The following is a 24,934-nucleotide window of genomic DNA, read 5'->3' on the forward strand; positions in this document are numbered from 1 at the left end:
GCGAAACCTTGATTATAACATTTTCAAACTAGGCTTAACGAAAATCACGTAGGTATTAGTAACAGTTGTGGAAGACACCAACCAGCACGTCTAAAATGATTTAGGCCTAAAAGCGTCGAGTAGGTTTACGGAAATCTTATCTCTTATATAGTTAGACCTTACAAACATAAAGTAGGTTTTCTAGAATCTTGGCTCATCATTAGGCTTAAGAAAACATCAAGGCTTTCTGTAATCCTTACTCGTGATTAGGTTAAGCTCGCATGGAGCATCTGAAATAAAGTAGGCCTGGTGAAGACTTAATACGCACGAGATAATTTGTCATTTTTGGGGCAAAAGATTGTCAGTCCCATCTTGTTTCTCCCCTATATATAGATTCTTCTTCAACATGCAATCTTTTCTAGTGTGCCACAGCGAGAGAGATCTTTCCACTGGGTCGAATTAACGGGTAGGATGGTCGGTGGTTGAGTTCTATACAACAGAGAAGAAGCGACAGCACCCCGATGACAGGCCAGAGTGCCGATACTCGATTAGAAGCCTCCATACCGAGGCTCCATACCTTCTCTCTTTTTCATTGGGTGCTTGTACCCTTCTATCCTTTTTGGAAAGATCTCAAGGAGAAATCCCTGCTGGTAATTCTTAGCCACCCTAAAAAACAATTTCTCTCATAATGACACCACTCGTTTCGTTGGCGATCTGCGAGAACGCGCGACGCGAATTGACAGGCCGATACAGAATGAATTTCCTACCCCGAGTTAGATGGCTATTATGAACATTAATAATCTAGGGGACATCGCGAAAGACGTCTTATTATTATATCTTGCTCTAAAATGCTTCAGGATATAAACAAGAACAAAAATAGATCAGATTTTCTCTCCGGAATTTTACTTCTTCTCAGCTTTGTCCCATAAATAATTGGGGATTGTTTGCGCAAAATAAAATAGAAAAAATCTAATAACGAGTCCCAATTATTTCTAACAAACTCTAACTAAATTTTGGACTGAACTAAAAATAACAGTAATGATAAACAATGATGGATTGCTTATACACTCTCTGCAATATGCTTCTTTAAAAAGTAGGTCAAATTTAGTCGATTGCAGACACTTCGAGACACAGTGGCTCTAAATCCCATAGCGACTGAATAACTCCCGAAATATCTACCGGGTGGGCAAAGAGACTGCTTTTTCCTAGATATACACACTAAGTTCAGTTCGGTTTGCAAAGCAATGGTTACGCGCACACACACGAAATTACTAAGCCTAGGAACAACTGGTTACAACCTTGGAGGAAGAATATTTTTTATTCTGGAGTAGAACAACTAAAGCGAGAGGCGTTTCAACCAACATTGATGAACGTTGCACTTGGTTACGTACACCTTAGTCAGTCCAGGACATAACCACGACTATTTCAATAGCCGCATCTAAGACATACTTCATCATTCTACAAGTGGCCCGGTATTTGCATAGTTAGGCAACAACAATACCAAGTAAAAGCTTCAAGAAAATACTTCGAAGCATTTTCAAGTCAAAAATGTAATAACTAACAACACTTGGAGACAGAGTGCCGCCTGGTGCTCGCGTTATGTACAGACGATTTTAACGAATTAGGCGCGAAGGTCGTTATTTTTCGCGAAGAAACCGCATAGCTATTTATCTTGGGGTTGGCAAAGGGGGTGGGAGGAGGGGGATCCCGGCCCTTTTCCCTCCAAAAGGAAGAGTAAACAAAAGAGAGAAGATATTCATCACGGTATTCTACGAAAAGGAGCTTGCTACATCAAGAAAAAGGAAAACTATAGCCGAGTGTCGACCCCTCCGGAGTTTCACCAAGTATACCGCCGCATCTCCTCCAAAATCGCCTAGGAAGAAAAGGGTTAAGGATTTTTCCTTACCGGACTTAACCGCAAACTAGATAAAAATCCCTGTTTCCAGAAATAGCCCAACTTGCAAAGGAATCAATACTAATAAGGCTCCCAAATCTTCTTTTGGAGTAGAAAAATTTGTTTATCGTCATATATAAGTTTTGAATATATGTTTCCTAAGTTTGGAACTGGTGCTGAGAGTTGGCCGTGGAGTAAAGTAGGTCTTACGTAGGTCAAACGACGTCATAGATTCTGGTGAGGAGCTATAACATGCTTTGCCGGGAGAAGGACTGGAAAACCTCCATTTTCCTTCACTAACTTTTATTTATGCGGACTCGCGAACCCCAACTTGGTTCAAGAGTTGGAAAATTAGATTTACTCCATCTACTAAGTACAAAAGTCAAAGCGGATGGGGACGCCAATAGAAAGACTGACACTTTTGGAAAAATCTAGTAGACACCCTTTTTTTACTGAAATATTGTTGGGCGACCTAAAAAAACCGTTAATTTAAAATTAAGTACCATCGATCGGGGGAAAAACAAGAACCATTCTTTAAAAATAAATTTAAGGTTTTCATTACATCTTTTCAAACCCATTTTTAAACCCACTTTTTCTTAAACTCTAAACCCTGTAAAAATTCCATTATAGGAAATCTGAGCCAAAACAAAAATTGGGCTAATTTGAAATCTCTTATTTTTTTATTCTCAAGCCTTGGCGAGAAAAACCGAAACATTAGGATTGAGACAAAAAATAATCGTTAATGAGATTTTAATTTAATATTTTTAAAGTTTAAACCCAATTTAGGACGAAGAAGAAGTTACGAAGAAGATAGATAGGGGTCAAGGGGTTAAAACGGGACAGCTTGAGATGACCGGTTGGTAAAATATGGGTCATTACGTTACTTAACAAAAAGCTAAAGGAAAAAGGGTCACTCTTGAATTTTTCTTTTTATTAGAAAGAGCGAATAAAATAATGGATATTGAAACTATGTGTCTATTTACAGTATTAAAGAATATATGAGTAATCTATATCTATATAAATCAAAGTCCTGACTGACTGATTGACGGACTGACTGATAATCAACGCCCAGCCCAAATCACTTGCCCTAGAAGGCTGAAAATTTGCAATCCGCCGCCATCTTAAAAAATGACGCCCAGAAATGTAAAAAATCTTCTCTATGCAACAACGTCCGCGCGTTTCAACCGATTTCGCAAATATTTAGTACACTGCTTTCCTTTAACCTATAGACGGGCTGAACGCTCTTTTGGGCTCGATTTGTTGCCATCTCTTAAAATGGCGGCCAGAAATATAAAAACCCTTCCTTATGGAATAATGTCCGCGTTAAAAGTCATAAAAAAGGTCCCAATGGGCTGACGGGCAACGCCGAGTGCCTTCGCTCCTAGGGTGCTACAAAAAATTGGTCATCAGTAAAATCTGCCCATTCTTTGTATCATTTTGATGGAAGTTCTTATTATACGCGAGCGACGCCGCGGGTAACAGCAAGTTAGGTTAATATAATTTTATACCCAATCGTCATCTGCTTCACAAATAGGCCTAAAGTGTAAGTTACCTTCATTTCAGGTATCTTCTTTAATATTATGAACAGACAGTTTCGTGTATGTTTTTTCCTATAAAAATATATCGTAGCACATTCCTATAAAACACATTAGGCTTAGGAAACCAAATTCAGTTCAAGTATAACTAAACGCTAACCCTAAAAGTAGGCTTAACGATTGCGTGGATTCATTGGAAAAAAGACAAGAGTGCAGTTAAAAATCTGGGTCATTTCTAGACGAGCAAAGAGAAGGAGCAACCGTTTGACCGATAGCCTGGAAATTCCAGAACGACGGTATAAAGCTAGATGGGGGTCATTGTGAAGGGTCACTGGCGCACCTTTGACCCCCTTTCTCTCTGTACCCCTGAAAAACAAGCGCAAACGATGGAATTGATGAGGCGAACCGATCTCTCGCCGAGAATGGAAAACCATTATTCAAATACGCAACGCGCAAAAGAAAACACGAAAAGAAAAAAGAAAGGATTCGAATCGGTTCGAACTGTAACTGGAATAAAAAAAAGTGTGTTAGGCCTATTTTCGCCTACTGACTGTACGCACGATTTAGCCACGGAGAGACAAAGGTGAAAGGCGCGTCGAAATTTAGGAAACAATATTTTGTAATTCTTGATTTAGGCTATCTATCTTTCATATGTACAGGGTGTTGCACAAAGGATGGTAGGGCCAAAGCACAGCGAGTTCTATGGGCGATTTAGAGTCGAAAATATTCCACGACATTTCGCCATCGTCTTCAAGTTAGGATTAGAGTGTTTGCCCATCCCGTACTTGGGTTCTAACATCCTTCTTGGAACATCGCGTATATTTTTAGAATTTCAACATCGATTCCTCGTGTTTACCGACGTTTCTTAAAAGCCTAAATTCAGGTTGTTCAAATTTTATTCGCTTTTATATAAATAGAATAAACACAACCAAAACAAGCAATAAAATACTAAGAAAACAAACCCAGAGTTTAGGGATTTTAAAGAAAGTTTGGAGTAAAAAAAAACAAACAATTGTTTGCTTTAGATTAAGATTTATAAATTGCGCTTTTATTATAATTTGCTTCTAAACAACAGTAAACAATAAACAACAGCCCTCCCCCTTACGGAGGCCATTTCAGTTCATATTTGACTGTGCCGTGTCCTAATAATTTCCCTAAATTCCCTCCCGCTAAACCAATTCAATTACTAACTTTATAACCACCAGAAAAAGGAATCCGAGGTGTTCGAACCTTGCAAAAGAGTGTAACATCTTCCTCCGTATTTATCTTTGACTAAATAGCATCCTTCTTTATATAGAGGGGGAAATTTTGTACTTAGCCTGTCGCTAAATTGGTCATAGTCCTCAAATTACTTTTCTTTAAGCTAGTATCCCAGGAAACGGCGACAAGATAACCAAACATCGCGTACTGTAAAGAGGTTTACGGAAAGAGAAAGAGAGAGCGAGCTAGAGGAAACGGAGAAAGATAGGAAGGAAACACAAGAGAGATGTAAGGAAAAGGACATCTTTGGAGGAAGTTCGGACCTCTTCAAGTAAAAGTCCACTCTGTCCACTCGAGAAAGAGAGGCTGAAGAAAGTTTTTCGAGTGAGTGTTAGGCTAAATAGATATTTTCAATCCACCTTCGAGGCTTCTCAGAGCTAAGCCTAACGAGAGGGAAAAAGTATACAGTCGTTATTTCTAGAGCTACGAACGTCTACTCGAAACTTTCGCTGAATCAGGTCTCAATTGTACAGAGGCACAATCCCAAAGCTTTCCTCTTTCCCTCTACCCATCTCCCAGGCTCTTTAAGGTCTTTCTAAAACCCTAGAATCTTTCCGGGCTTATGTCCAGTGTACCTCAAACATCCTAACTTTTTTATCCTTTCTTGGTTTAAAAGAGTAAAGCTTTGGTCTCGTGGCACTTAAATCTATCGATTTTATTCCTTTGAAGATAAAGTAAACGTAGAAAATGATATTTTTTAATCGATTCAGGCTAAAAATATGCGCAATAATATTATGAAAACTCGCCACCAAAGGTTTCCTGATTGTTAGCCTACATTTACATATTTAAAATTTATCGCGCTTCTTTCAAGCGAACTTTAAACGTGCAAATTACCGTCTGTATTATCTTTAGTAAAGTACACACAATCCTAAATTTAATCGAAATTTAACTCTGGTAAGTTTGATAATATTAATCCTTTAGGAGCGAGTGTAAATAATTCCACTCACTTAAGAATATATTGATTCTCAACAAATTACGTATGGTCATTTAAACACTTAAAGGTTGCCTAAGGCATGAAGATCCTATAGTTTATCTTTCGAAGCGATATACTAGATAATGAAGATATCATTTACCAACCTACAGACTCTTTGATACGGAACTTTGCGAGACGCCAAGATGACTACAAAGCTTCTATCCTTCAAGTCAGAACAGAAAATGGCTAAATTTCAAAGCGTTCTCTTGGAGAAATTCTCTTCACTAAGCGGGGTCTAAATATATACACGCGTAATAGGCCTAAATGGCTAAGAGGGCCAGCCGGAAAGAAGATATAGGTGTAAAGTACCAGGACCGGAAAGTTAAATATTAAATAAGATTAGGGCGCGAGCCATCATGGACTATTTCGATTGAAGACTAGGTGAGCCTTTGTCATACATTCGTCAACGATTAAATTCCTATCCCGAAGAAAGCGTGGCAAATTTTGGCGCCCATTAACACCGAAAAAGTCTATAAACTGGCGTATAGGTTTCATTAGACAGGGCTGTCCAGGAATCTTTAATAAGGGGGCTTTGAAAGACGAGGTTCATCATTCTAAGGCGAATGCGAGATACGGGGGATATATTTACATAATTGTAATGATGTCGAGTAAGGGACGTATTCGGCTTTGCTGAATGGACATTGGACGAATTCATCCTTGGTCATATACTCTCTCTTAATAAAAGCTTCTATTGGGACGAAGCACGTCCAAAATTCTCCGTCGTATACCGACCGTTATTAATAAATTTCTCGACCCATAATTCCCAGCAAAGTGGCGGGAAACTCCCACTCCTTTCCGTCGCCGCCGCTACGGAGGCTCCAACTTTATGAGCCAGAAATAAACCATACATTATTTAAATATTACGGGATGACTGCGTCCTTTTAACTATACCTAAACGTTTCTCGCGTACTTTATAGATATTAATTAAAATTAAAATTAGAACGAAAATAATAATAATAATATAAAACATTGACAAAGGAGTAATATTTCGAAAAAACAAACATAAAAAAACATAATCTATATTATTTTATCGATAAATAAATCGATACCTTACAGGAAAACGTGTTTTTCCAGTATAGTCCCATGGACTTTGTATTTATATATAGGACTAGAAAATGAGTCAATTTTGACTAAAGGTATTGAATTACATTTCATTTACTTTCGCACGCGCCAGTTTAGAACAAAGCTATGAAATTTTGGAGGGACCTTGAAATTTTTTTTTCTTTTGCTGCGGTTTTCTTTGCCCACATGGTTTTCATATCCCTTAAATTGTTCATAAGGTCCATGTCGTTGCGACATGCAGCGAAAACTATCGAGAGAAAATATAGTATTTTCATTTGATAGAAAGACGTTCGTATGTCAGCAAAATTTCCCCGATTTTTTTTATTTATTTATTTTTTTTCAGTTTTTTTAAGAAACCCATACATATATGCTTCTATTTTGTTTTTCCTTCTATCCCAGCATTCCTTTCCCTATGTTTTTGTGTACGAAGCAGAAAGAAACGGTTGGTATACGCTCTTAATACGGAGTTTCATATTGAATTTAGACCAAGGCTTAAGACGTTTCGAGTCTGCGAGTCATCTTAGATGAAATCCCAGTTTCCCCCAATATCCCAATGTTCTACGGGATTCCACGAACAACTTGACGCCAGATTATATACTGTACTATATATAAAACAGTTTGCCGTTATTTTTTAAAACTTTCTCTATATGGGTATACACTCGATACCGCCCCCCAACGTTTCTTTATATTGATTCAGTTGTTAGGATAGAAACAGCTGATGTAGAAATTTTATTTCGATTCCCGTTCGTTATAGAGAGGCATACATTCTTTGATTTTATTTTTTAGATCCTAGTTTTACGCTTAGATTTCTTGTAGTTTAGGGACTTAAACGTTCTTTGGTTTAAAAAAAAGGGATGCATTTACGCGTACATACATTTCAAATCCCTTGTTTTAACTTATTTATCGACTTGGGAAAACCGTTGGTTTCTTGCAAGGGCTTACTTATAACATTCGTTCAAAGAGTATTGACACCAATACTTAAGCCTAATTCTCAATAAAACGTATCCGAAATAATTTTTTATTAATTCGCGCCCTAAGCCTAACTGATCTAAATAGGTCTAACACTTTTCCGGTCAAACTAACCCTTGTAATCCCTTGTTTTTATTTATTTATTGACTCGGGTTTACTTTTCATTCATTCAGAGAATATTGCCACTAATACCAGAAGTGAGATGAGACAAGAAGTGAAGGGCTCTAGCATTGATAGTAGATCCTGGCACTAGTGAACAAATTTGAGGATTTTATGCCGCTTCCATCGCGCCTACATTACAGAGAAAAAAATTGGTTGAGTTCCAAAAACATTTCCTACCCCCTTCCCCTCAACCTAAAGCGGCCGAACACGGACGCCTGTGCTTGAATCTAGTTCGGCGTCTCACGTTTTGGAGGGAAAATTCAGAAACCGCTACTAGAGGGCCAACCGTTGGTGTGTTATCAAGAATATTCACTTTCGCCGAGTGAAGAATTTGGTTAGCTCAGTACTTCTAGTCTCATCTCACTTCTGCTAATACTTAGTCCTAATTCTAAAATAAAACTATTCTTTATTATTCAAACACTAAGCCTAACTTACCTAAAATAGGCCTAAAATCATTCTCAGGCAACCAAACCATTATAATCAATCAGAAAAATCTGAAGGCCGTGGAAAGAAGGGAGGACATACATTAAAGTCATCTATCATAAGCTTACCAGCGATTTATACCCAGAGCTAAGCCTAAAAAAACCGAAAACTAGCTATACCAAACATCGATAAAAAAATGTCAGGAAGGACCCAGGAAGATCAAGAGTAAAAGAGCGGTCCACCAACAGAGAGAGAGAGAGAGGGGGGAAAAAAATTCCCGTGTTCATTATGTCGAACGAAATTTGGTTAGGGTATTGATTTCAGAAAGAGAAGAACCATACCTAAGCCTTGGCCTTGGAACGCCATACATCGAATCTGAAATTTTTTCCCCTTTCCTTCCAGCAAGGATATTTTTTTTTCACCTAAAACCTTGATTTCCCTTTGGATTTCAATGATTGAATAGCTCATACTATGGAATACGGACATCCGAATGTTTTATATCCAGCACCGCATCGCGCCTTTCCATCAATACGGGCTTATTTCCAGGGCTAGAAATAAGCCTAAATCCTCCCAAAATATATACGAAAGTATAACTTTTAGACAACCTTATATAATCCTATTTATGGTATGTATTTTTCCCCCCTAGGGATGAGAGATACAATCCCCAAACAATATGTTAAATATAATCCTATTTAGGTTTAAAATAAAACCAGGAGCAGATGACAAAGGAGTCTCGGACGCTAGCTTCCATAACGTAGAGGGCAATGGGATCCGCGAACGTCACGGTTATTAACGAAAATCATTACGCCAGTGCCACCTCTCGTAGGAAATTTGAGCTTTATTTTCCAACCAATAGCGTGGCTGCAAAGTCTCGAAAGGAGATCTGGGAAATCGCGTCTGGAGCCTCTCTTTAAAATTACGTATCGTCTGCTTATAAGTAGCCTAGGCTTAACGAGTATTAGAGTTAAAAAATGGATTTCAACGGCTTTTTAATCTTTTTTTTTAGACTAAAATTGATAATGAAAAGCCCAGCGAGTAACGTATGTACATTATTAAAAAACTAAAATGTGTTTCAGTTATTTATTTCTAAATTTCTTCTTGAATTAAATGATAGCTACAAGAGGTTGGGAAAAGAAATCACTCACGATCTTTTAAAGCCCAAAAAGTAAGAGACAGTGATTTCGTTTCCAACCTCTTGTAGCAGTCAATTAATTCAAAAGAAATACTTAATATTTTGGCCCTAAAACACATATATAACGTTGTGTTTCTGCATCTTTTAAAACCTTGCTTTTATCTTTTGAAAACCCGACCCCAATCATTCCAGTGGGCACAAATTGTTAATAAAGCCTTACCTTTATTTCTCTGCTAGTTTGGACTTAATTTGACTATTTAGTAGGTTTAAAGTCACAAAATGTAGTCTTATCTTTTATCTTAATACCAACGGTTACAGCTGTTTGAATAAAGTAATTATATTGTGTATATTTATGTCGCGATCGGATAAGACGAACCTCAGTTGCCACCGTTACTCCGTTATTACAAAAACATTCCCAGCAGACTTTGGTGCCAGATATAATCCTCCAAAAGCATCGTCTGCTATAATGTCTGATAGCGCCTCTATGGCAAACGATACCGCTACAGCTGTGACGTACGCGGGTGCCATTGCCCTCTATATTGTGGAAACTAGCGTCCGAGACTCCTTTGTCATCTGCTCCTGATAAAACTAGGCCGGGAAAATAAGCTTATTTTAATGTTTGGCGGGAAATTTTGAATGTTAGAAAACACGTGCGTGGGTTGTTTTAGCTTTATATAAATATCATAACTGTTGTTTTCAACGCATGCGAGCATTGGGATATGGGAAAAGTACGGGAGTTTTGTAGGAATATAAAAAGCAAAAATTTTATCCTTTCCATCTCCACGATGCTGTAAAGATCTTTTGCAATTTAGAAGGCTCCTGTTCCAATAAATTTCGACTACAACCGTTTGACATAATTTAACATCAGTTAACAAAGGCTTAACGCACCCATCAAAGTTTTATGGGCTACTTCGAGACTTCAAATAGTCCTAAATCATCCCTAAAGTTTGCTTTAGAAAAAAAAAGTTTTAAAGAAAAATAGCGAAATATCTTGAAGACCAGAAACATTAGTCACCCTCTGGTCCAAAAGATAAACCTCCTTTTTTCCTTAGGACTCTGAGGCAAAGGGGAAAAAAGCCTAGCAAGGAAGCAAAAAAAAAAAAAAACGTTAACCCCACTGAAATACAGATGTAAGCCTTGCCCTTAATCAAAACCGCTTTTTGGGAGCGCCAAAAGTATACAGTGTCATTTTTAGCCTGGACCAATCAATCAAAATTTTTGAGAGAACTATCGTTGGACCATTGAAGTTAGACCGATGACCTAACCTACCACGAATTATGGGATAGGTAGGATGGCTTAGAATCGTCAAATTAAAGTTCCCTAAAAGGAAATAAAACCCGGAGATTTCATCTTTAAAACGTGATCGCAACAACCTAGTCTACGAGACCATGAAAAAACTTAGTCTACCCACTATATAAGTTTCTGAAGATTTTTAAGAATCTTTGTTCCGTTAGAGTCTGGAAAACTTTGTACAGGGTGCGAGGCTTAAAAAGGTTTATACCGAAAGCTTTTTTTATGTCCCTGAAAAGTCTTAAAGAATAAGTACGATCCCAAAATAGCTCCTTGGGGTCACATCGCAGGGTGCCCTTTCCCGCGTAAACTTCCCGCCAAAAAGTGCAGCGCTTCGTTATCATCGTTCCAACGTTTTATTATCCGCCATCGGGGGTTTCGCTTGCCCAATAAGATATAAAAACATTCCGTAAGCCTAACACGGTTCTCCGTTGGTCACTCTAGGTCTTTTTACGAGGAATCGAAGAGGGTTCGTTGTGTTTTTTGGATTAAAGCCAATGCGATAAAAACTAGCAAAACATCCACTTACTCGCATTTTGCACGGCTTTTAACGCGTTCGTTCAATTACAATAGATAAACCAAATTTAGGTTTATTCCTAAAGATTGCTAGCGACTTTCGATGTAGTCTTAATTTTATCTAGAATTTGAATTTCCAGACACTGCGGAAATCCTGTCTAATGAAGTAGTCCACAGACGGGAGTCTAAACGAAACCGCGCGCTTTGCCACGTGCTTTTCTTTCCCGCGCTTATAAAAAATAGGCGGGAATATCAATTTAAGCAAATACACTCAATCGAACAAAGTGCCTCCAGTCCTAGCTAGCTATAGATTGAAAAGAGACAAGAGAACTGTTTTTAACTTAGATTCCATCCATGGACTTTGAAATTCCAAAGAGGACTTGGAGAGAAGTATCGTTTTGTGAGGCGAACATTTGCAATGAGCTTATGGGAATAGATAACAGCGCACATTCAAACAAAGATTGCTATGAAATTAATTTTGAGTGGCCTTGAAGTACCAGAAAAAGGACAGATCCTAATTTATTACGTTCCACTTGCGAGCCTAGTGTTGAACAGCTTTGATACATGACGCGACGGGCAAACCAACTCTGACGGAGCTTCCTGTGTGTTGCTTTCTCTGTTGGTAATTTCCGAATTTGTCTATTGTATCGAAGAATTACCCAGTATTCCTATCCCCTATAGGGTTTATAAGATCCATGCTCCAACCCCTTTGATTCCAAGAAGAAATCTCGAAGAACTAGGTAACGCCTATGGGGGGAGCAAGAATCCACATCAGTATTACCATATTGAGTGAATTAGGTGTTAACTAGCTCGCAGGCTTCGTACACGCCAGAGTTAACGACTATAGTGAAGAAAAAATCGTTTACTTTGGGTATAAGATTATTTTTTGAAGTAAAGAGGTTCAACTTACTCTTCCCCCGCACCTTAACCTAAACTTCGTTTTAAACCCTAGATTTTTTCAAAGTTCTTAAGGCTTATTTCCATGATGGTAGTGCGAACACAATCCTAATCAAAAGGCCAAGAATCGAAATAAAACTTTAACGCGTATTTATTCAACAATCAAATAAACTTGGTCAGAACGCTAGGGTAAAATTCACAGAAGATAATGAAATCAGTACTTAGGACAACCCCTTCTTCGAGGCCTCGTTCACGTTCTCAAAAGGGATATAAACTAAAAGCCTATTCCATGTAAAAAAGGGGTAGGCAACCCTCAGTATCGGGGCGTACAAGGGGCGTTCAGAGACTCTGCGCACTCTCTGAAGTTCTGAACCCAAAAGGCCAAGAGCGCAGGTCCCTAAAAGCGAGATGGAAGGCAAAATTTGTGTCTTTCCCTCTTAGTTATATCAAGAAGTTACGCTGGAGATAAAGTTGGAAATCTGGCGAATTTATACCTTCTCTCTGAGATACTAGATATAACTTCTTGGTTATATAGAAGAGGCTTTACTCATAAGTAGAAAACGCTTCTTGGCCTTTTAGTTAAGATATTGTTATCACTATAATCATATTTTTAAAAAATTTGCATTTAAGGGTTAATATATGATTTCATTAATTGAACTTAACTCAATATGTAATATAAATTAAAACGAAAGTAGAAACCGCTTCTTGACTTTCTATCCAAGGTCACGTATTTAAAATTTAAAAAAAATCTCCAATATTTTGAAGGGTTAAAAAATGGTTTACTCAATCTTGTTAGAGGCCCCAAGGAGATTCTACTTTTCTAGTCGTGATTTAAAGAATGAAAGGCATGGGGGGGGGGTAAGAAGTTCTCTTGTCCAATAGGGTGATGAGGGGTGGGGGTCCGTATTCTGTTCCTACAAAGTTTTCCGGGGCTATGCAAATTCCTCGAGATTCTCTCGCAAAGATGAATGAAACTTAGAGGGAGGATGGACGGACCTAAAAACCCAAGTGGGTTATACGCGACGGAGAAAGATCCTTTTTCTTACTTGGTGTATATTAAGAAACCTTTTATCACGTACCCAGCTATGTGTAAAGTAAAAATTTGGTATACTCTTTTTTTTTCTTTCTTTTTCCGTAAACCTCCCTCCAGACACGCCTTAACAATAGGGTTTTCTATATACTAAAATGAGGCTTCTAAGATATTAGTTTTTCAGTCTAAACGTTAGTAGAAAGGCTCCTAGGGTAATTTTATTATTGTTATTTTTTAATATAATATCATGGCCTGGTTTACGGGACCTGATTTTGAGCAAACTAGATTTACTTAATAAACAATATTTAAGGGAATAAATTTAAGGGAATGTAAACATATACCCACCAAGAATAAAGTTAACAATTAACATTTACGTCTAATTTAAATTTATTTTAACCTTAAAATTTTATCAAACTGTTTTTCTATATTACAAAAATACCCTTAAAATATCAAACTGTTTTTCTATATTACAAAAATACCCTTAAAATATCAAACTGTTTTTCTATATTACAAAAATACCCTTAAAATATCAAACTGTTTTTCTATATTACAAAAATACCCTTAAAATATCAAACTGTTTTCTAAATTACAAAAATACCCTTAAAATATCAAACTGTTTTCTAAATTACAAAAATACCCTTAAAATATCAAACTGTTTTCTAAATTACAAAAATACCCTTAAAATATCAAACTGTTTTCTAAATTACAAAAATACCCTTAAAATATCAAACTGTTTTTCTATATTACAAAAATACCCTTAAAATATCAAACTGTTTTTCTATATTACAAAAATTCCCTTAAAATATGAAACTGTTTTTCTATATTACAAAAATACCCTTAAAATATCAAACTGTTTTTCTATATTACAAAAACACCCTTAAAATAACAAACTGTTTTTCTAAATTACAATAAATACCCTTAAAAATTCAAAACCCACTAAATTGCCAATAAATACCCTTAAAAATTCAAAACCCACTAAATTGCCAATAAATACCCTTAAAAATTCAAAACCCACTAAATTGCCAATAAATACCCTTAAAAATTCAAAACCCACTAAATTGCCAATAAATACCCTTAAAAATTCAAAACCCACTAAATTGCCAATAAATACCCTTAAAAATTCAAAACCCACTAAATTGCCAATAAATACCCTTAAAAATTCAAAACCCACTAAATTGCCAATAAATACCCTTAAAAATTCAAAACCCACTAAATTGCCAATAAATACCCTTAAAAATTCAAAACCCACTAAATTGCCAATAAATACCCTTAAAAATTCAAAACCCACTAAATTGCCAATAAATACCCTTAAAAATTCAAAACCCACTAAATTGCCAATAAATATCCTTAAAAATTCAAAACCCACTAAATTGCCAATAAATACCCTTAAAAATTCAAAACCCACTAAATTTCCATTAAACTTTTCTATATAAAATAAAACTTAAATTCCCTCAAAAATCCCTATAATTTCTAAATAACGTTGCAAAACTTTCCTTAAAATATTCTTCAAGCTACCACAAAACCTACACACCACCCCAGTATCCACAGTTTCCACAAGTATAATTTTTCATAAACAATAATCCAAGCGAATCAAAAATTAAATTAAAAAAGCCAAAAAAGAAAAAAAAAGAAACCGCTGAAAATTTTCGGTTTCAACTAGAATTAAATTATGTTATATTTCTTACATATTCCGATCGACGAAATATTTCCTAAACTTACAGAAAACCTTTCACGGTGCAGAGTTACTTTGAGAAATTATATAACTTTAACTATAATTTATCTTTATAAACGGCTAGCGGCGTAAGATACCTGAACAGATATGTTTGAAAAGGTGGTAATATTTTAGCTTGGAACCATTTTTTTTTATTCCCCCGAACGTTTTCTTCTTGGAGGCTAAGGCGAGCCCACACGCACCACCACTCACTATCCAAGAGTATAGCGAAACTGATTTGCAAGTCAATTTTCTCCCGTGGAAGATGGGAATGGAGGAGGAGGAGGAAGGTGGTATAAGACTCGATTTCTCGGCCTACATCTTTGGTGGCAAGTGAGCCTTTGGATTAAGGCCTACCAAAAAGGAAAGGCCGCGCGCGAAACTTCTTTATATATGTGCGGGAGATTTTTCATAAATATTAATACACGAGTTACTCTTCTCTACCGCGCGGAGAAAGAAGGGTTTTGCAATTTCTACTCGCGCGAGTGATTCTAGTTAGTCCAATGGTCAACCGGATATTCAACCATGACTGAAAATAATATATTTGTGTCTTGCATGCTTCTTCAATTTATTTTTACTTTTTTCTATAATGCGGAAGTTTGTAGTGATTATCACTATCACTCGCCAGCCTTCCCGAGTAGAGGTTTTCACCAAGGACCAATTATAGAGCCTCATTGAGTTGGGATTATCACCAACGACCAATTATAGAGCCTTACCGAGTTGGGATTATCACCAACGACCAATAATAGAGCCTCATTGAGTTGTGATTATCCCCAACGACCAATTATAGAGCCTTCGCGAGTAGAGGTTATCACCAATGACCAATTATAGAGCCTCATTGAGTTGGGATTATCACCGTAGATCAATAGCTGAACCTTCGCAATTGGTATTATCACCGTAGACCAATTAAAGAGCCTTCGCGAGTAGAGGCTATCCCCTAATAACCAGTTGAAAAGTGATAGACAGTTGAGTTAAAAATTAGTAGAAGTATTCAACTCAAGGAGTTACTTAACATGGATAGTCTCTGGGATGTTAAGTAATTTTCACCTCAGGGTTCTATTAATGGTTGAAGTTACAAGATTTTGTTGTGGTCCTAACTTTACTGATTTAAATCCTCCATAATAAACTCTCGTTATACAAAATTTCTGGTCATTTAACGAGAATAATTTCCTTTAAAATTAGTTGGGTTAACTTGTAACCTACTTCCCTTATCTAATATTAAACTTTGTTTCCTTCATTATAAGTTAGGCCTACCACAAATTAAAACTCATTCGAGAAAAATTTTAATTTCATCTTTCCGGGGTTCGAGCAAAGTTTTTTTTTTCTTATTTTCCATTCCGGTTTTCCAGTCGAGTTATCAGACCAGCAGGCCTTGTAGACAAATTCTCCCAGTTCTAAGCCTCGTTAGCGTTAAATTTTAACGGGCCTTGGCTCCTCCTTTTCTCATTCCAAGACGTTAATTAAGAAAGATTTCGGAACCAGCCGAGTTTTACGTTTTCCTAGAAAGCCTAGCTAGGTTCTAAATCGTTCTTTCAACATTTAATCGCATTCCTAACTCCCAGAGATGTCTAGAGTAATCGCACCCTTGTTTCTTAGTAAACCCACGTCTCATCTCTAGATTACAATACGCGGAAGGGCGCTAAAAACCCAACCCTAAACTTAGACAATACGAGCTTCAGTTCAATGCTCATTATAATTGGGATGAACCTTAGTTCCAGACGAAATTTAACCCCTTAAGACCTATTCTAGTGGATCTCACAGGCAAATTAAGCCAAAGCTATTCTCAATGGGGAATTTAGCAGTGCGAGCAATTACACCCTATCGTGCACACTCGGGAAATTTTTTTAATTTAAAAAGTTCTCTATTTTCAATTAAATTTTTAAGATGTAAACTATTTTATCTAATTTTTCCTCGTGACTAGCTGTCAAGTGAAATCAATTTTCGCGGCAATTTCAAAGTTTTAAAACCAAGGCCTGAAGAATTAATTTTTCATGTGGTTATATCCGTTGTATTAGTAGAAACGGGCTTATTTCAGTTAATATATTCCTTATTTTCATGGAGAAAATAGCTAAATTCACGCCTTTCCTCAATGCAATTCGGTTAAAAAAGAAACTTAGTACAAAAACTTGATGAATTGGGTTATATTTTAACAGACAGTGCGCGAAAGAGCGTATCCGAATTTTCTTTATAAATTATTTATAATCTAAATGATTGAGAGTCCTTTTTACTATGGAGAAACCACTCTCGCTCCCTCCCATCAACTATTATCCATTCATTACCAATGCCGCTTCTAGCCTTAACTGTACATATCATCTCACATCCTGCTAAGCCTAACCAGCTAACTCTAAGACAAAGATGACGGGTTAAGAAAAGTAGAATGAAACCAGAAGCTAATGAAGTTTATCCCGAGAAGTAGTAGACTTAAGGCTCTGTAAAATTGTTCAGAGTATTCGTAAAAGGGACTAAAATTATCCTCCCCACTAACGAAGTGCTCTTAAGCTCTTGAAAGAAACCTACAAGGGGAGGATGAGGCAAAGCTTGAATGAGAGAGGGATGAATTTGAAATTCTCATACCTATAACGTTGCCTATGTAGTATGTACCCCCCACCTATGGCACCGAAGTCTTCCCAGCATCCTCGGCGTTTCGGTAGTGTCTTAAAAATAGAAGCACGGCACTACGCGGTAGCACTTAACAATCGCTTTCCAAAGAGACAGTTTCGGTTTCGAGTTATGCCACGAGTCTTATACTTCCCAGACTGGAAGTCATTAGCTTCGGGGATGGTCTTAAGCCTAAATTTGAAATACTGTTTCAAGTCTCGTGCACCCATTTTGAGAATCTTCTTGCCACGTTCGTTCCGACATCATACAAACGCAATATCTCATTTTTTACGTTAAAAATTGCATATGTATTACGGGGGAAACCACGGCATCCAAGAAAAGTAAAGTGATAGATTAGGATGAATTACAGACAGTATATACACCGTTTTGGGTTAGGTTACGAAACCTCAGAGCACCCTGATGTGTCTCTGTCGTGTTTTTGGGGTGAGCAAATTTCAGGAAAAATGGTTTTTTAAAGACCCATTTTTTGACAGCTAATAATTTGTTCTAACGCTATGGGTTAAGAACCTGAAAGAGGCAAGTAATCTCACAGATTTTAGCCTTAATCGTTCTTTAATCTACTATGAAAGTTAGTGAAAAATTTTGGTTAAAGGGTATATGACACGCGAATGTTATGGAAATTAAGTCTGATCGTCTGTCTCATAGATAACGTCAGTATTGTTTACAACCAACGCTTCTGGGCATGGATAATATGTTACGCAGGTTATGACGTGAACAGAACATAACGCTAAGTTCCCTTGACCACAAAAACATTTTGCATGACGCAATTCGATTACCTACTCAATTACTTTTTATCGGCTAGTAGAGTCTAACTACAGTCAAATCCACCCAAAGAATGGCCATTTCAGACGAAACATTTTTTGGACAAGTTGAATCATCAAATCTAATTGAGTCAAAAGCTGAAAAGGCCTCTAGTTGATCGTGAAACTCATATCATTCTTAATACTTTGCCAGAGAAGGGAACAAAATGACCGATAGAAAAAAAAACAGTTCATTATTTCATAAACAAAAAACTACAAGTTCCTCTTATCCCATCCTCCCCATTAAACAAACTGGCTAGAGCGCGGGTTCAGGGCTATCAAAACCAGTTGATACCCCTGGTCAGGGGATAAATGAAAATTAGGAAGGCCAGCTCAGTCCTCAGTTCGTATAAACAAAAGAATCAATTCAGCGTCAAAAGACCAGTAACAAAGCGAGACAATATTACCCTCCCCCGTCCGGTCTCCTCCGTTCACAGTTAATTTGGCACACCCAATACCCTAGCCAAACGTCGTGTATGCCATTTTTTTTTCTGTCTTCATCAGCCTAAGCTTTAAATGCTTCAATTGTCCGAGGTATCGAAATAATTTGGCAACCCTTTCCACGGTCTAGAAAAACCGGAAGTTAGGTTTCAATAAAGTTAACGCAGCAAAGGCCTAATAGAATTGGTTCTCTTGTGGTGTGAATACGTACGTGACTTGCACGTGCACGCACACGCGCATTCCAGCGCGTGAGTTTTTGAAAGTTCAACGAAACTGAGGTAATAAAGAGAAAGGCGTGAAATAGAACTAATATACGTGGATACCTTAATCAGCATTAACCATTTCAGCATGAACACATTACCAACCCTTTTATTTTTATCTACCATCGGGGCTCTAATATATTCGAGGCTAAATTGTTAATACATCAAAAGGCGTTCCATGCTCTAACAGTTTCCAATGTTCTCCCAAGTTACCAGCAATTAACATTTAAGTATCGGACAAAACTAGCTTGAAGAAGCAAGCCATAAGAGAATCTCTCCGTAGCGGCGTGTTCCCATAGGTCGATAACTCATTTAGTTCGCTTTCACTTCTCACACCATCTCCCCCCGTTTCATCTAATTAAAAGCTAAGGGGGTTTAATGAATCCCGATTCCGCTATCTCGCTTCGATTAGAACCGAACCGAGAAGAGAGTACTCCGAGAGCAGCACCACCCATTACTCTTACACGCGATCAAGCTACTCTGGGGTACACCAGGGTACACTCGTGCGAGAACCACTCTTCAAAATCCTACATTCCTCATTGACGCAACGTTTCTAAAACCAAGGCTTAAGAAGAAACCTAAAAAAAAACATAGGTTCATACGCAGTTAGGCATAGCGTTTAGGGGTGTGAAAAGTTTCAAAGTTTCAACTGATTAGGTTCGGAGAATTTTAAAACGAAGTTGAGGTAAAGATCAATATAAAAATTTATACCTAACTTTAAAAACTTATTTTCAAACGTTAATTCTCGAAGGAGGGAATTAGTTTCACTTTCAAACGTTTTGGCAAACGCAAAAGATTCGTATATTTAGTAAAAGATTGAACAATAAACATTCATTTTTCTAAAAGAATCTTGATTCCCAATGCTAAAGTTTCTCCTTAATTTTTTTTTTCAAATACATCCTAAGAGAAAACAACAAAATAAACAGTTCTAGTTTCTTTGTGGAAACCGGAATATTTGGAAAAGGTTTTATAAAGAAACCTCGGCTGAATATATTCTAGCATAAATATAAGATAGTATATAAATCCTTAAAAGATTGGAATATTATAATATTAAAAACCCTTTGGGGATAAAAACAAACCCTTATCTATATACAAAATTCCAAAGGTATTCCCAAATAATATGACGAAGAAATTTTTAAAATAGCCTCTGCGGAATTTCAGATTACTTTTCGTAAACAAAATATAAGTAATGTTGCATGAGCTATTTTGACGGTAAGTATTAGCAGAAGGGGATAATAGAAGAAGGATGACACTCTGTACCCTCTTAATAACGTAACGTCATTCTTCCCAGGCTCACCCTTTTAGTTTGCTTTCCCGCTCATCAAACTACAAATGGGCATCGCACCGTAAGGTGAATTCTATAGTTGTTTGGCACTAAATCCCCAGCAATCATCCCACAAACCTCGTCTTGACGTGGGACAAAATGCACAAGCGCGTCGTGCCAAATATTTAAGCGCTAATAGAGTAATGATAAGGGAACTATTTATCGTGTATGTGATTCGGTTTAGTAACCTTGCTCTAAATGTTCCGATGTTGGGAAGAGTGACGTTACACTCTCTTGTGGTACACTTCTCTCGAAGTATTATATACTTCTGGTATTAGCTGTCTCGCGTCAAACTTATTAAAGGTTAAACGACAAAAGTTTAAGCCGCGTTGTTGAAGTGGTTCGGTAACTTAAGTTTTTTTGGACTGTAATACAATCGTCGAAATGCTTTTTGCGGTGTTTCATTTTGAACGCAAAGCGAAACTTCATCTATGAAGGTAGTATTGTATTTCCAACAAAAATTAGGACGTGAAAAAGTATGGATTTCAGTTGGGGTAAAAAAAAAAACAAAAATGGTTTTTCGCTAATGGAAAAGGGGTAACCAAGCGAACTTACATTACAAAAAGAGTATCAGATAGCCAAAGTCTATTTTTGTAAGATGTTTTCACAATCTTTGTCATTCCAGTTAGCTAAGACGTAAAAGTGGTTTTTTAATTTTTTTTCGTGATCTGAACAAAGTGAGCTTAGGGGATTAATGTGATTACATATAATTTACTTCCCACTTTAATCGGTACTTTGAAATTAATGTCGAGTGACCAGAAATAATTCAGTTCGAGGGAAGTGTACCAGAAAGCGGGGTAATTGTAACAGGATTCTTCTCAACATTAGCCATAACATTTGGAGCAAGGTTACTAAACCGAATCACATACCCGATAAATAGTTCCCTCACCATTTCTCTATTCACCCAACGGTGCGATCTGAAGTTTTATGAGAGGGAGAGCAAACCAGAAGGGTGAGCCTGGGAAGAATCATGTTACGTAACTTAAGTATTAAGAGAATACAGAGTGTCATCCTTCTTCCATTATCCCCTTCTGGTTCAATTAAACAGTGCGCAGTGAAATTTAGAATGTAGTTGATTTAAGTAGACGACTTTAGTGACGAACTGAACTAAACCGTAGAAATTTCAGCGATAGGAAAACTTCAACAAAATTGATTAAATTTAGATAAATTTTAATCTAAACATCTTTAATTAAACCCAGAATGCTAAAATGACCTTCTAGAATTTAACGATCTATAAATTTTCTTCGGCCTCCATCAAACCAGATTAAATCGTTTAAAACTGACCCATCTCGAATTTCGGAGAAAGTACATTCCGGATTAAATATTCAAACGACATTAAAACCCGCTTCATACTTTTACTTGTCACCGAAGCCAAGGCTTAGGAAAGGTTCTCAAATTCAAGGGTGATATACCCCCACACTTTACAAGTCGAATCTCATTAGATTGCGGGCGAAAAAGGGGCGTAATCCTACTGACAGAACGGGCGATTAGTTTGGGGACACGGTCAGGGGGTTTCATCAGCGATTGGAAAAGGAAAAGGAAGGATTTAGGCCCGAATTAGGCTTAATTCTAACGTTCTACAACTCCGCAACTATAGGCCTATCGCTAGTAATTAAAGAGGAAGCTTTAATATATATCTTGGATTTCCATACAGCGGGGATTGTTTTACCAATTAAATTATATTCCTCGAAGCAAAGTCGACACGAAAAGGGACCAAACTTTGCGTACGAATGCAATTAAATCTCGACTCTGCTTTTCCCAAATGAGCTATAGTTTCAACTGTCTTTTTAAATTCAGTTAGTTAAACTCTACAATGGTGCGAAAATGTGCGAGGCTTAAGCGTGTTAATGGTAACCACGCGTGAAAGCCTAATGATGGTAACGCATTGCCACTATTGTGACTCGTACTTAGGTCACGTTGTAGGCTTGGGTTGTTGTTTTTTCTTGGGTCGATTCCAGGGTTTTGGGGATGTAAAAATATCTAGTCCGAAGCCCGGATGCCCATCAACTTTTATCGCCTCCGTTAGGTGGTCACAGCGGGGTCTTTTATTGTTATATTCGCGTTGAGGAAAAACGGAAATCCCTCGTTCCAGCGAGGACGGAACTAAACAGACATATCCTAACACGAGCCATCAAAAATTCCCTCACTCCGTGTAGTTATTCAAATCATAGGCTAGCTCTACACGCTACACCAGATAACTCGGCGGATTTCAATATGTCCATAGACATTTCGTTGAGTTTAAGAATTTAGGACACGAGGACACGAATTCACGCCAAAGTTGAAAAGTATTTTGGACAAATATACCATTGTGTTAAAAATTTCATCATCTCAACTATATCGCACGGTATTTAGACGTTGACCCGTGTAAGATACACAAGAACATGTAAAAAAGACAAAGGCTTAAAATTGAACTTACGTTGGCAGCTGCGTACAGTCTTTTCGTCTTTCTAAACAAAATAGAAAATAATTTATTATAAAACACAATAAATACAATTAACTACCTTATCAATCAAAAGGTGGTTGGGTGGGGCTAATAATTTTCATATCAGCTAAGATATTACTGTATATCAGTTTTTAAAATTATGAAAAAACTAAAAGAAAAAATATATATTTTAAACCAATTTCTTATATTCCATTTTGCATACATGGAAAGGTTTTCGTTTTTTTAAGGGCTCATAGCGTAGAAATAAATCTATTCCACTAAAAAATGCTTACAGATGAATTTTACATGTAAGAAAAAAAACGCGTCAGACTCAACGAACCGGAAGTAAAATCCGTTGGCTTTAACTTCGTCTTCGAACAAATACCAATCCAACTTCATAAGCCACTTAACGTTACGGTCGTTAGGGAAAAGGGAATTTATGTACCTTCATTTTTGGGTCGAACCTATAGTATATCAACTCTTAAGCCTAAATAAAACAACACAGTTCAAACTAACCTATAAGTTACAGTATCAGAGTCTGTCCAACACATCAATGCGGGTTTGAACTGAAGTTCGGAATCAGCTTCCGTAAATTATTTATTAACTTAGGTGCAACTTGTTTGCGGAAATCTCTACTCCAGACCAAATATACTTCCCAAGGAATTATTTAAAAAAGTGGAATAGGGTAAGAATAAAGGCTGGTTTTCACTGACCCCAAATGCAGAGTAACTTTCGCGTTTTCTAGGTTACAAGGGGGGATTTGTATTTCAATTTTTCCGCAAATGTTTACGGAAAGGAAAACGGAGGCCAAAAGGAAGCGACGAATGTGTGACGTATAAAGCTAGATTCCCACTTGACCGAAAAAAACCGACGGAAATCACACAGCCAACGGTAGAAATTTTAACTTACGCCGGCGTCCGGCGGTAGACCGTTCACACTACGACTGAATTTTCAGTTTGGCGGTAGATCTTTTTGGGTCACGTGACAAATTGGAGTTGTTTCTACAGCATCTATTTCACACTCTTAATTGGTATCTTTGTCCCCTTGTCGCTTAGATCGTACAAGAAGGGATATTTTCTAACCTCCTCAGTAAAGTCTTCCTTATTAACATCTTATCTCTTTTTACTTCCGTTAATTTAATTTTTCTTTCATGGTGGTATGTTTCCGATAAGCCTTGGTCAACCACAAAAAATGGCGGCTATCAGTCGATCTCGCGTATGCCTGCGCTCTTGAAATTTATGACGTTTTCATTGGGATAATTTCATTGGCTGAAACCCCGGCGTAACGCCGAACACGACCGAAAAAATAGAACACAACTTACGCCCGACTGAACGGAAATTCCGTCGGGCTCGGCGTAAAGATTTTTCGGTCGAACCCCTTTCTGCCGGGTTTCCGTCGTGTTTTCCGTCGAGTGGGAATCTAGCTTAAGATGGTTTTGATCAGCTCCCGAAAAGTTTTTTTCGATGCCTTTTTTTTTAAAGTGAAGGCATTTGTGTTATACGGTTTTTATACGGTTCCTTGAAACTTAAGCCCATGAAAACCAGCCTTAAGAAAAAAAAAGGGTTAAATCCGATGCTAGGTTGCACAAATCTAAAATACGTTCGAAAGCAAAATCAAAATCTCTGTGGACTTGGACTTGATTTATGGTTAATGTCCCGTTCAGGGATTTCCTATGTCCTAGTATATGACTCGGCGTATTAGACCCGAATCCGAGCAATATAAAATGATATACATAATGGGTGCTGATAAGAGAACTAGGGAATAGCAAAAGGGCTTAGAGATCACTTATCCTCTGACCAAAGTCCCAAAAACCCCTTACCTAGAACTACGAGTCAAATGCGTTTCAACCAACCATTTCTAACGGTTTGTCGGTTTTCTCAACGATACCGGTAACTGATCCTGAAGATATAGCGAGAAATATATTCGAATCTAAGCCTAGTTACGTCAGAAATCATTAATGATCCCCTGGTGGGACAACTTACTTAATATTGATGTTTTTGATGATGAGTTGGGCCTTGGACATATAAAACCCTAGGCTTAGAGGATTAATTCTATATTTGTACACGTCAATTACGGTTCGTGGCCCTGAACTCTGCAAGCACGTCTTACAAGGTGGGCTACGCTACATTTATTCTTTTTTGAAAAGAACTTTGGCCAATTTTTGTATAGTTACATTCCAATTTGAACAAAAAATTGTTTGTTTATAATTAAAACGAACTTTTCTCAGCATACTAG

The 24,934-nt window shown here is 37.3% G+C and overlaps 1 protein-coding gene across 6 annotated transcripts in view; it reads right to left on the reverse strand.

Annotated features, from left to right (window-relative positions):
• LOC149623273 (maltase A2-like) overlaps positions 1 to 24,934 on the reverse strand; it is a 103,296-nt gene that overhangs the window by 44,662 nt on the left and 33,700 nt on the right. For 2 of the 6 annotated variants that reach the window (XM_089852705.1, XM_089852706.1), the window contains one exon: positions 22,694 to 22,724. The exons of 1 other annotated variant lie outside the window; for it this stretch is intronic. The gene's annotated coding sequence lies outside the window, so the exon portion shown is untranslated. Of the gene's footprint in view, positions 1 to 11,692; positions 11,835 to 11,976; positions 12,037 to 12,105; positions 12,217 to 22,693; positions 22,725 to 24,934 lie in introns of those variants that run through there. 3 more of the 6 variants (XM_089852707.1, XM_089852709.1, XM_089852708.1) reach the window with 3 other exon arrangements.

The sequence above is a fragment of the Phalangium opilio genome, unplaced genomic scaffold (assembly GCF_054372755.1).
Source record: "Phalangium opilio isolate 3A_F unplaced genomic scaffold, DU_Popi_V2 ptg000113l_1, whole genome shotgun sequence".
Taxonomy (NCBI): domain Eukaryota; kingdom Metazoa; phylum Arthropoda; class Arachnida; order Opiliones; family Phalangiidae; genus Phalangium; species Phalangium opilio.